Raw genomic sequence first — 11,585 nt, forward strand, 5'->3', positions numbered from 1 at the left:
CTGCTGGGCTGCGCCGAATCACGTGCCTGCTTTCGGCCGTGCAGACGCTGGGCGGCCAACACAGCCCACAGCATCCACTGGAATTGTTGGATGCCTGGGGGAGGGGGTGGACGGATGGTGGGTGGTGGGGGCTGGCTACAGGAACTAAGAGAAGAAATGCACAGCTGGGTAGTGGAGGTGGGTTCCTCTAAGTCCCGCCATGAGCCCCGCTTATGGTGAGGAAACTGAGCAGAGGTAGGGATGACAGGCGGCCCGCAGGCTCTCAGCCACGCTCAGGACCTGTCCTCACAGAAGCACCTGCTGACGTAGGTAGCACACGTGGTGTCAGCACAGCCTGGCTGTGCAGACCCTCCAAGACCCCCAGATGGGCACCCGCCCCTGCCCGTCCTGCAGTCTGGCCCAGGGCCGCGCGTCTCCTCCCCGGGCCTGCATGCCAGGCTTCCGTGGCCTGGGGACCCCCCCGCACCCCATTCCCCCCACTCTCCGAGACCCTTCACCACCTGGGCCGGAGGCGCGGGCTCAGAAGCAAGGCATGGCGGGTTGGGCCCAGCCACCCCCACCCCCAGGGCTCTTCAAGTGCATTGTTACACGGAAGTTTGTAATTAAACACTTGAGCAGCATCAGACTTCCCAGCACGGTGCCTGATGAATTAATCAGGAGGACATCAGACCCCCGGGTTTGCGTCCTCACTGCTGAGAGTGGAGTGGTGGCCCTGAGCCTTCCTGGGGGGGGAGATGTTGTGGAGGGCAGGGTGTGACAGGAGCAGACCCAGCTCTCACCCGCAGCTCTGCAGCTCCAGCTCCTTCAGCAGCCCCCCACCCAGCCAGACACGCAGAGCAGAAATGGGGGTCCTCCTGGCCCACTCCTCACCACCCCCTCCTCCACACGTTCCACACACACGAACCCCCACCTGGCCCTGCACTCATTGTCCTCGGCACCCCAGCCCCTCTCCCGTCGCCCTCCTGCCCGCGAGGCCTGCCCGCCCCACCCTGAAGTGCCCAGATGTGGCCACCCCCGCCCACCCAGCGGTCTCCTGCCACACCTCCCCAGACAGCCAGACTTAATTGTCTCAAAACCCAGATCTGATGATGGGAATCTTCCTCCCAAAACCCAGAGCCGTGAGGAAAACCCCAGACAAACCCAGATCGAGGGGCATTCTGCAAAGCACCTGACTAGTGCACCTCAAAGCTGCCAACGTCATCAAAGCAAGGAAAGTGGGGAAACGGGAGCCCGAGGAGCCATGTCGCCATGTTACGGGGGGATCCTGCGTGGGGTCCTCGAGCAGAAAAGCGGGTGAGGGAAACAGGACGTCGGAGTAACATGCCGGACGCCGAGGGGCGCGCCGGTAACCTCATGCTCTCTCTCTGCATCTTCCGTAAACCTGCACTCTCCTAAAACAAAAAGTTTATTTTAAAATAGAACACGTACGAGAGATCTGCTTGAAATACGGAGAAACGTTGACATCTGCTTGGTCGTGGTGGCGGGTTAATGGGGATCTGTTGTACTGTTTTCTGCACTCCTCTGTGCGTAGGAAACGTTTCATAATTAAACACATAAGAAAAAACAGACCCAGGTCTAGTGTACCGCCCTGGCATGACGCCCTCCGAGTTCTCCCCGGAACCCTTAGCGTCCAGTCCCAAATCCTTCACCCAGCGCAAGAGGTGGACAGCACCTTCAGGGCTGGTCCCTTCCCGTCACCCTGCTCTGGCCCCTGGACCAGATCCCAGCCTGCAGCTCCAGCGGGTCCAGCGCTGGGAGGGAGGGTCCCGGGTCCCGGCCCTCGGGTGGGGGGGGTCACCTCACCGGAGGTCACTGCGCCATCCCCGCTCGGCTGGCTGCTCCTGGGTGGGACCCACAGTCAGGGCTCGCTCCCACACCGGCAGGGAAACTGAGGCCGAGAATGGAAGGAGCCTCTCACAGGGGTTCAGGGACAGCTCAACCGTCATTTGTTCCCAGTTTGTCTTGGAAAACTCACATTTCATGGAGACACCCACATGTGTGAACATGTGTGTGTGCACGTGCACATGGGTGTAATCACGAGTGTGCACACGCCAGGGCTGGCCGGGTCTGCGTTACTTGCAACGCACACGTGTGATGTGCCAGGAGTCACAGCCTCACGCACGGTGGCGCACATATGCGACATACTCCCTGCCAGGCAGCGTGTGGACGCACGCGTGTGTGCGAAGGCAGGCTGGCTCCCGTGGGCGTGCCGCACTCAGGCTGGCGGGTGCGGCCAGCATTGGTGACAGCACGCGGACCGCGGGTGTGACTGCTGTGCACGGTGTGCGACATGCGCTGTGTCTCTGTTTCCAGTGCGATCAATTTGAGCATTGAGGACGCCATCATAATCAGTCAATCGACAGATGAGTCAGTTGATTCATTCAGCAAAATCATATTGAGCCCTGCCATGTGCCAGGCCCTGCGGATGCAGCCGTGAACGGATCCAGTCCCACCATCCCGAGACTTCAATTCTGTGTGTTTGGGGGGACTCTGACAATAAACAAGCAGACATATGATGTCCTGACTGGAGGTGGCCGTGTACGAATAGGGATGCAGGAGGCACAGAGAATGGGAAGTCCTGTGGGGAGTACGGGGGGCCTCAAGTAGCTGAGGGAGCCAAGCAAGTACTCCAGGAAAGCAACACTCCAGGCAAGGAATAGCAGGTGCAAAGGCCCTGAGGCATGGCACGTCTGCCCTGTTTGGAAACAGCAGAGAGTCTGGCGTTGCTGGAGCAGAGTAGCGGGGGGCACCAGGAGACTGGTGAGGGGGCTACTGACCCCACGGCCTCCTGGATGACAAGCCCTCCAGTGGGACAGTCGCAGTCCTAGGCCACAAAAGGCCAGGCTGCTGGAGTCTGTGGACTGACCCAGCGGGCAGGTCCTAGGTATCCTGAGCGCGAGATGCACCAGGCTGTCCGGCATCTTCAGCGGTCCATCTGGCTTGGTGAATGTCCTCCCCTCCCTGTTGCCACAGGACCGGCAGGGAAATGGGCGGGCAAGGGGTAGGGCAGGAGGGGCAGCCAATAGACCTCAGAGTCTATGCAGCTCAATGCCCATTGTACCAAAGGGAAACTGAAGCCCAGAGAGCATAACCCAGTACCTCAGGACAGGCTGTGGGGGCTACCTGTTGGGTCCCCTGCCTCCCTGGCCAGGTGTGGACAGGTGGGTAGGCAGGTGCAGGGCTCACCTGATGGGCAGGTGTCCCCGGGCACGGAAGTGTATTTTGATGGGAAAACTTGGCCAAAGCACCAGTTGGAGCTGAAGGCCCCCTGAGGCCCACTGGGCATCCAGAAAGGGAAACCGAGGCCCAGAGAGGGCCTGCCCCTCCCTTAAGATGCTGTAGTGCCCCTGGGCCAGACTGGGTCCCCGCACCTTCCCACCCTGTCCCCCCAGTCTCGTGACAAAAAGAAATCTGGGCTGGGGGCTGCATCCCACCCTGGACTCACCCCGCCCCAACCCCCAAGGAACAATTTACCTTTCAGAGTCGGTCCAAGATATTAATTAAGATAAATCTACCTCAATTTTGAGATTCTCTTATCATGTAATTTATCAAAATTATGTTAATTATTTCTGTAGGGCAGCAAAATTATTACCTCTTTTGTGTCTGATTTGTATTAATATTCATAATTTAATAATTCAGCATCCTGGCCATCTGGTCCGGGAGCAGGCTCCCTTCCCTCCTCCGGTCCCAGCCAGAGCGTCCCCACCACCCCGTCCGGTGTCCCCAGGGCCTGGCCCACCCTGTCCCCTTGCCTTCCCGCCGTCCAAACCTGCGGATGCGGCCCCTGCCTCGGCCCGCCTGCCCCCATGGCCCCACACCGCCCGTGGCGCCCAGGGGTTCGAGCACAGGTACGCGCACACCATCACCACCCCCGCTTGGCAGGTGAGCCAAGCTGAATTGACATTTTCCACACTTTGTGAGTTTTACACTGTAATTTGACATAATTAATGCCTACATTACTGCTGATAATTTAGCTAGTTAATTAAACTCGGAGGAGATAATTAAGGAAAGGCTACTGCTTGGATTGCTAATTGTTTTTGTCATTATTTCAGGGGGCCGACAGCTGCCGGCTGAGTCATCCTGTTTTGTCAGCTGACGGGTCATGTGACACGGGGGTCCCCTGGGGTCCCCCACTTCCAGGGAGGAGGTGTGCAGCCGGCTACCTGGATGCTGCCTGGAGCCCCGCCAAGAGCCAGGCGCTACTGGCTGGCCCAGCCCCACATCCTCCCCTCCCCCTCCTCCCCCTCCTCTTCCCCCTCCTCTCCCTCCTTCTTCTCCTTTCTCCTCCCCTTCCTTCCTCACTTCCTCCTCCTCTTCTCTCTCCCCTCCTCTCCCTCCTCCTCATCCTCCTCTTCTCCCTCCTCCCCTTCTTCCTCTTCCTCCTCCTACCTCTTCCTTCTCCCTTTCTGACCTCTCCTCTCCTTCTCACTCCTCCCCTCCTCCCCCGCTTCTTCCTCCCCATCCTACCCCTCTTTCCTCTCCTTTCCTCTTCGTCCTCCTCCCTTTCCTCTCCCTCCTCCTTCTCTTTCCTCCTCCCCATTTCCTCTTCCCCCTTCTCCTCCTCCTCTGCTTCCTTCATCCCTGCCTCCCTCCTCCCTCTCCCATGCCCCAACAGAGCCCCTGGCTGAGAGTTCTGGCCCAGGGTCACTGGAAGGCCAGCCTAAACAGCTGCAGGAGGAGAGACTCCTCCCGGCCTCCGCATCCAGGGGGTGAAGTGGCCCTGGCAAACCCCAGCCTTCTGCAGTGGTCAGATGGGAGGTGGGACTTCCTGGGCCGGCTAGATTATCCCTCCTCACAGACAAGGCCGGGGAGGGCAGGGAGAGGGCAGGGCGAGCAGGACCCGGCTTCTCCAGAGCTCTGAGACCTGAGGGGCAGAAGCTGTGCTTGGGGAAGTTCTCCGCGTTGTGTCCCCCTGGCCAGCCCTCCCCAGGCCTCGTGCAGCACACCGCCACCCCCCAGGCTGGTGGTGGGCAGACCTGAGCCCAGAGGGTGGGGAGCTGCTGAGCCCCCCACGCCTGCCTGGTGAAGGGGCCGCCTCCCCTGTGACCAGCCGTCGGCTGCCACAGCAGCACGTCCTGCCCACAGAGCCAGCCCTGCACACTGCACAGCACTGTGTCAGTGAGGACACCAGGGTCCTGCTCGCGGCCACATGACAAGCCCAATGCAGGCCCCGTGGGAGGGCGGGGGAGCATGAGGACGGATGCCAAGCCCAGGGGTCACGCCATCCTGGACAGCCCGGGAGGTGGGGTGACATGGTCAGCATCAGGTCCCCGCCTCCAAGGAGCTCCTGGTCCCAGGCGGGACTTGGGACTCATGATGCCACAGCAGCCAGCTTGGGACCACGAGGGGAGATACAGCCGCCATGCAGAGACTGTCAGGGCAGAAGCAGGGAAGGTGCCTGGCTCTTTGTGGATCTCCTGTTGATGTCAGTGAGCCCCGATTCAGCTAATCTAGAACGTTCTTACATGTAGACCTCTTGTTCTGGCAGACAGTAACCCAGGATTGTTTGGGTTTCTTTGACTTGAATGTTCTGAGAGCCAAGCTGAGCACCCTAACGGTCAACTATCCAACGGTGCAGCCCTTTCTCCTTACCCGCGGTGCCCCCAGCAAAATGGGGGTGGTGTCTTGCACGTAATCATATTACTGTCCTCATGGGTGGTGTGCGGGGAGGTCTGGAAACTCAAGGTTTTCTCCTGCTAAGCCTTCTACTTCCTTGTTCACCCCTGGAAGAGCTTCCGCTTTGACCACGAGATTGGCTTACCCAGCACGGCAAGGCTCCAGCTCGTGGAACGCTCGATCCGTCTGGCTTCAGACAAAAGTGGCCTCTTCGCAGAACCCAGAGTCCCCTCCTGCAGCTTTCCCATGGCCCCTTCAATGGGACCCTCCTCTCCTGTACGATACTGAGAGCCACAAAGTACTCCACTGAGCCTGATACTCTGTTTTCCTACTGTGTTCCCAGCCTTGCCGAGTTGTGGTCTGGGACCCCGGGCCCCTCGGGGTCAGCTGGGTCTCCTTTGAGGTGGGTGCCTCCCAATGACCTGCTTCCCAGCCCAAAGGTCGGGGTCCCACGGCCCAGCGCCCGACCGTGGTTCCGTGACTTATCACGCCCCTAGTCCCGGAACAAAATTCCATATCAGCGACGCCCTTTCGTCTACACATACCAGAAAACCTGAGAAAAAGTTTAAGCGCAAAAGGGATTGTTTCCCCATATGCACCGGATTGAATGCTGCCCCCCAAAACTTTGTGTCCACCCAGAACCTCAGAGCCCTGTATTTGGAAAAAGGGTCTTTGCAGATGGTCAAGTTGAGATGAGGTCATTAGGGTGGGTCCTCACCCGGTGTGCCTGGTGTCCTTATAAAAAGGGGTCATTTGGACACAGACATGCATGCAGGGGAAGGCCACATGCCCATGGAAGCAGAGATGGGAGTAATGTGGCCACAGGCCCAGGGTCACCCAGGATTGCCCGTGGCCACCAGCAGCCAGGAGAGAGGCTGAAACTTGTCCCCACAGCCTCAGAAGCAACCAGCCTTGCTGACACCTTGATTCCAGACTTCTAGCCTCTGGAACTGTGAGCAAGTCACTTTCTGTTGTGTTAACCCCCCAAGTTTGTGATACTTGTTATGACAACCCCAGGAGACTCACATGCCTCAAGACAAGAAATCCAGAGATAAAGAGGCTTTAGGACTGGCGAATTCAGTGGGTCACTCACTGATGTCATCAAAGACCCAGGTGTCTTCCATGTTTCTGTCCTGCCGTCTTCAGCGCGTCAGCCGTATTCCCCCTCATGGTCACAAAGTGGCTGCTGCAGCACCGTGCATCCCAGGCAGGCATGATGGTCAGCAAAGAAGAGTGTATGCCTCCCTGGTGCCTCCTGTATCAGGACGTGGATGGCCATGATTAGCTTGTACTAAGGATGATTCATTCTCTGGGCTCAGGGAGGGGGGCACGTCTGAACGCAGGAAGAGCAGCAGCGTCTGTGGGGATGCACACCCAGGGCCCTGGGAGTGAGTGGCAGTCAGGATTGCAACAAGAGTAGGGAGCAGGGAATGTTGTGGGGACAGGAGTGGGGCATGGTGTAGAAACAGGTCAGCCCAGCATGCTTCGGGTCCCGCCGCCCTCACCTCGGGGACAGCCTGGCCACTGGGCTCCCAGCACCACCATCCACAGCTGCCCCGAATCACAGGGGTGTGTCTTCGACTCACCCCTCCAGGACTCAGACCAGGTGGGCCCCACACCTGACAGAGTGGGCGTTTGGCCTCGGTGAGCGTGCTGATTATGCCGTCCATTATGGGGTGCACTGTGCTTCCAAAAGTACGTCCGAGTCCTAGCCCTGGTCCCCGTGAGCGTGAGCTTCCTCGGAAGCGGGACTCTGCGGTGTGATGGTTAAATGGAGGCCACGCTGGAGTGGGGTGGTGTCCTCACAGAAGAGGGGAGCATGGACACCCACGCAGGGAGGAGGCCACATGGCCATGGAGGCAGAGGCTGGGGTGATGCGGCCACCAGCCCAGCATGGCCACCAGGAGCTGGTTGAGGCCAGAGGGACCCTCCCCTGGAGCCCTCAGAGGGAGCATGGCCCGACCCCTGAGCTCATGCTTCTGGCCCCGGGACGGGGAGAGGATCAAGTTTGCTTGTTTGAAGCCCCCGGCCTGGCGCTCTGTTCCGGCGGCCCCCGGACACAGGGGACCCCCAAATCCACTCTCCCTGCCTCCTGTGACACAGACACCAGAGCCCACCCGGTCCCTACGGAGCCTCAGGCCCTGACCCCAGCCCCCAGCGCCTGGCGCCTCACCCGCAGATGCAATCGCCCCTTCCAGAAAGTTCTCCCTCGTAAATAAATGAGGATAGAAATGGCCCCTATGGAAATATAATGTTGTTAAAGCCACTGATTAAGTTTTACACAACCGTGTGAAAGCAAACGAAAAGGTTTTAGCTTTTTAATTTAAGAAAGGAGGAATATGATATAATTTCAATTTGTGATAAGATAAGATGTTCTCGATATTGCGGCTTCAATTGGATTACATCCTAATGTACTTTGTAAAGCGTCAGGCCGGCCGCAGACGAAGGTGTGTGTGTGATCTTCTTTCTTAACAATGTAACAGTCCACGTTCACTCTATCCATCTGCATCAGCCTTTCCGGCCCACCTGGGAGACCTCCTTAGTGCCGAGTCAGAGCCCCCGGGCCTGGGGTAGGAAGCTGGGAGGAGACCCAGGTGGACCAGCAGCAGGCAGGGTCCCCGGAGGCAGGGGAGGGAGGTCCCGGCCTGCAGGAGGCAGGGCGCAGGGGCAAGTTCTGTGGCACGGTGGGGAGGAGGAGGGGCTGAGACCCCTGTGCTCCGGCCACAGCCCTGACGGTGAGTCAGGAGCCTGCCGGGCCCCGGGGACATGACCCGAACTCACATCCATGGCCCACAGAGTGTTCCCGATACCCGGGGCTCCGGGACGCCCTGAAACCCCCTTTGGGGTCTTGATGAGCCCCCCAGCCAGCGGCGTGCACAGTCCTAGGCGGGAAGCAAGGCGCCCACGGGAGGGAAACGCGGGCTCTGGCAGGGCAGGCTGCTGGGTGAGCAGACCCCGCCCCCAGCCCCAGGACCTTCTCTGTGGCCACGATGAAGGAGCAGCTGGCCCTGGGAATGGGGGGGGGGCCAGCAGGGACGCGGTGGGTGGGAAGAACCCAGCTTAGACCCAGGAGGCCGCCCTTTCTTCCCGGGACCCCCAGACACGTGGGTGTGGAAACAAGTCCTCACGGAGGTATCATTTGCGGGGTGACTGTGGCTCCCGTCTGTGCCCGGCCAGACAGGGTCCCTGCGCCGGGGAGTCCAAGCTCTACTGCCTGAGTCCTCCCGGGTGGAGTCCAAGGGCGCCCAAACCCAGGCCCTGCCGCTCCTGACACGTGACCCTGGGCACTCCTCCGTGACTCGGTTTCCCCTCTTGCCAAAGGGACAGAGTGCCACCTAACACTCCCCAGCTTCTATGGAGAAACTGGGTGCCCCCCCATGACCCCCTCTGCTAGCTCTGCTCCAGCCCTGCCCCCTCTTCCTTCTGCCTTTGTCCCTGCTGAGTGACCCTGGGGAAGGCCTTTCCCCTCTCTGGGCCTTGATCCCTTTCTTTAGCGTGGGACGGGGTCGCAGGAGCTAAGGTGCCATCCATGGGAATTGCCAAGCCAGCCTCGCCCGTCTCAGCCTAAGACCCCCGTCCAGGGGGGTCCCCGCAGGGCAGGGGCTGAGGGAGGCGGGTTGGGCCAAGTCAGTGGAGGTTGCAGGGGTGAGGCGTGGCGGAGGCTGTGGGGGATGGGGTGGCCAGAGTGAGCTCTCTCCATGAAGTCCCTGGGCCCCCAGAGCATGGTGCAGACCCTCATGTGGGCAGGGGGCTGAGATGCCCCAGAAAGTCCCCCAGAGACCTTGTACCCCTGCCTGCGTCCCTCCGTGTCCCGGGCGCCCTCTGGGGGGCGCTCAGCCCGGGTGAGGCGGCTGATTCTCCCAGGCCCAGGGGCACGTCTGTGACTGCGCTGGGCGGGCCCATGGCTGCCGGCTCTCACAGGAGGGAAAACGGAGGCCTGGGAAGGCCGCCGGCCGGTCCAGTGTCCAGCTCGACATACATGTGTCATTCGTTCCCTCCACACATGGTTCTTGCACTCCTACTGTGTTCTGGGTGCTGGGGACACAGCCGTGCTGTGGACTGTTGAGCTCCCTGACTCAGGGGACATCCATCTAAGGACGAAACCAATACCTGAATCCAGAAGGCGACTTCCAAGTGAGAAAATCTGCCGGGGTGGCAGGCAGAGAACCAGGGGGCTGGGGAAAGCTCTCTGAGGAGAGCACAGCTGAGGAGTCAGCCTGGTGGGGAGATGGGTTCTAGATAGAGACACTGGCATGTGCAAAGGCCCTGTGGTGTGTCTGCTTGGAGGCCAGTGAGCTGCGGCAGAGCAAATAGGGGAGGGGCAGTGAGAAGCCGGCCCAAGCCCTGCTTTCCTGGTGGGGGACGGGGGCAGACAGGAGCCCGGGTACCACCCCCACACACACACACCAGCCCCATCCCTGGCCTGGATGAGCCACTCCCTCCCCACCTCCGGCTACATCCACTCTTGAGATACCCCAAAACTTCTACCTGGTCAGTCCTTAGTCCGTGGGTTCTCTCTGTCCTGAATGTCCTCCAGAAGTTGGGGCCATGAGCCCTAGACCCACGGGGTAGCAGGGGCTTCAAGGATGTGTGTGCCATGAGTGGGAGGGGGCTAAGCCCAGGGAACAGCCCACCCTTAGTAGCCCCCCACCCCAGGTCTACTGATGGGAACACTGGTCTTTCTGGGCCTCACCTGGGAAGAGAAACGCCTGGACACGTACTAAGCGTCTCCTGTATGCACAGACAGTGCAGCCCCGGGAAGTACACAGCAGACGTGTATCTGGCTGGGCCTCCTGTTCACTCGCTGTGCCTTCTGGAACCTGCCGAGCCCATCTCTCACTGGGGTGTGGGCAAGGGGGGTGGGACCTGGGCAGATCCTCCAAACTGGGGGGTGGGAGCAGAGAAGCTAGGCCCCACGTGCACCCCACAAGCGGCCACACCTGTGGTTCCCCCCTGCTCTGGCCCCAGGTGAATGGACACTGCAGGACCTGGAACCCCACGTCCCCAAGGCCACGTCCTTGCCGCTCCTACACTGAGCGCCCACAGGGCCCACAGGCACCAGGGCCTCCGGCAGAGAGCATGACGTCCTGCCCGGGGCTCCACCACCAGCACCAACCTGGGCCCATCCGGCACCCCAGGGAGTAGCCGTGATGAGGGTGCATGTCCCCAGTAGGGCCAGCCCCCGTGTCCCCAGCTGTATGGGGCCGGACATGCCCGGCCCCCGTCTCAGGGACCCCACATGTACCCAGCCCACCAGGGCTCCCAAGGCCTCGCAGGGGGCCCCAGGAGCCAAGCCCAGTCCCTGCCTAACATGCTGTGTAGCTTCAGGGGGTCCCGTGGCCTCTCTGAGCCGGTTTCCTTGTCTGAGAACCACAGCTTCTCAGGGTCTCCGGCGCCCTGTCCCTGTTGGGTGGCCCTCTGCCTCCCCCTGGTGGTGAAGAGCCCACACTGCCGTGGGCCGGGGGGTCATGCCTGGACGGACCTCTCCGGGCAACCGAGTCTCTGCTGGACAGTCCGGCAGACCTGTCCACGCCGCCCTCCACCATGCAAGTCTCACTCTGGGGCCTCTGCTCAGAAGCGCCCATGGCGCTCAGGACCCAGGAATGACACCAAGCCTGCGTGGCCCACTGATCACTGACCGCTCCAGCAGCCCAACCCTCCATTGCGGGGCCCTCCGGCCTCTCCAGTGGAGGTCCTGCTGTGATGGGCCAGCCAGCAGGAGGCCTGGAGTTCCCTCCCCTGCCACCGCCGCTGGTCCAGACTCCCACATGACCCTGCCGGTGCTTGTAGCCCACTCACAGCCCCTCTGTTGGTCACCAAAAGCTCAGAGAGGGCAGGGCCCTGGCCCAACGCCACAGAGCCAGGCAGCAGGGGGGGCTGCAAACTCATCTCTGTACCAGGCAGCCGCCCTCCCTGTCCCCTGTCACACCCTGACCTCGAGTCCCAAGAGTCCCCAGCTGAGACCCTCC

This window comes from Ailuropoda melanoleuca, chromosome 10, assembly GCF_002007445.2.
Source record: "Ailuropoda melanoleuca isolate Jingjing chromosome 10, ASM200744v2, whole genome shotgun sequence".
In the NCBI taxonomy this organism is placed as follows: Eukaryota; Metazoa; Chordata; class Mammalia; order Carnivora; family Ursidae; genus Ailuropoda; species Ailuropoda melanoleuca.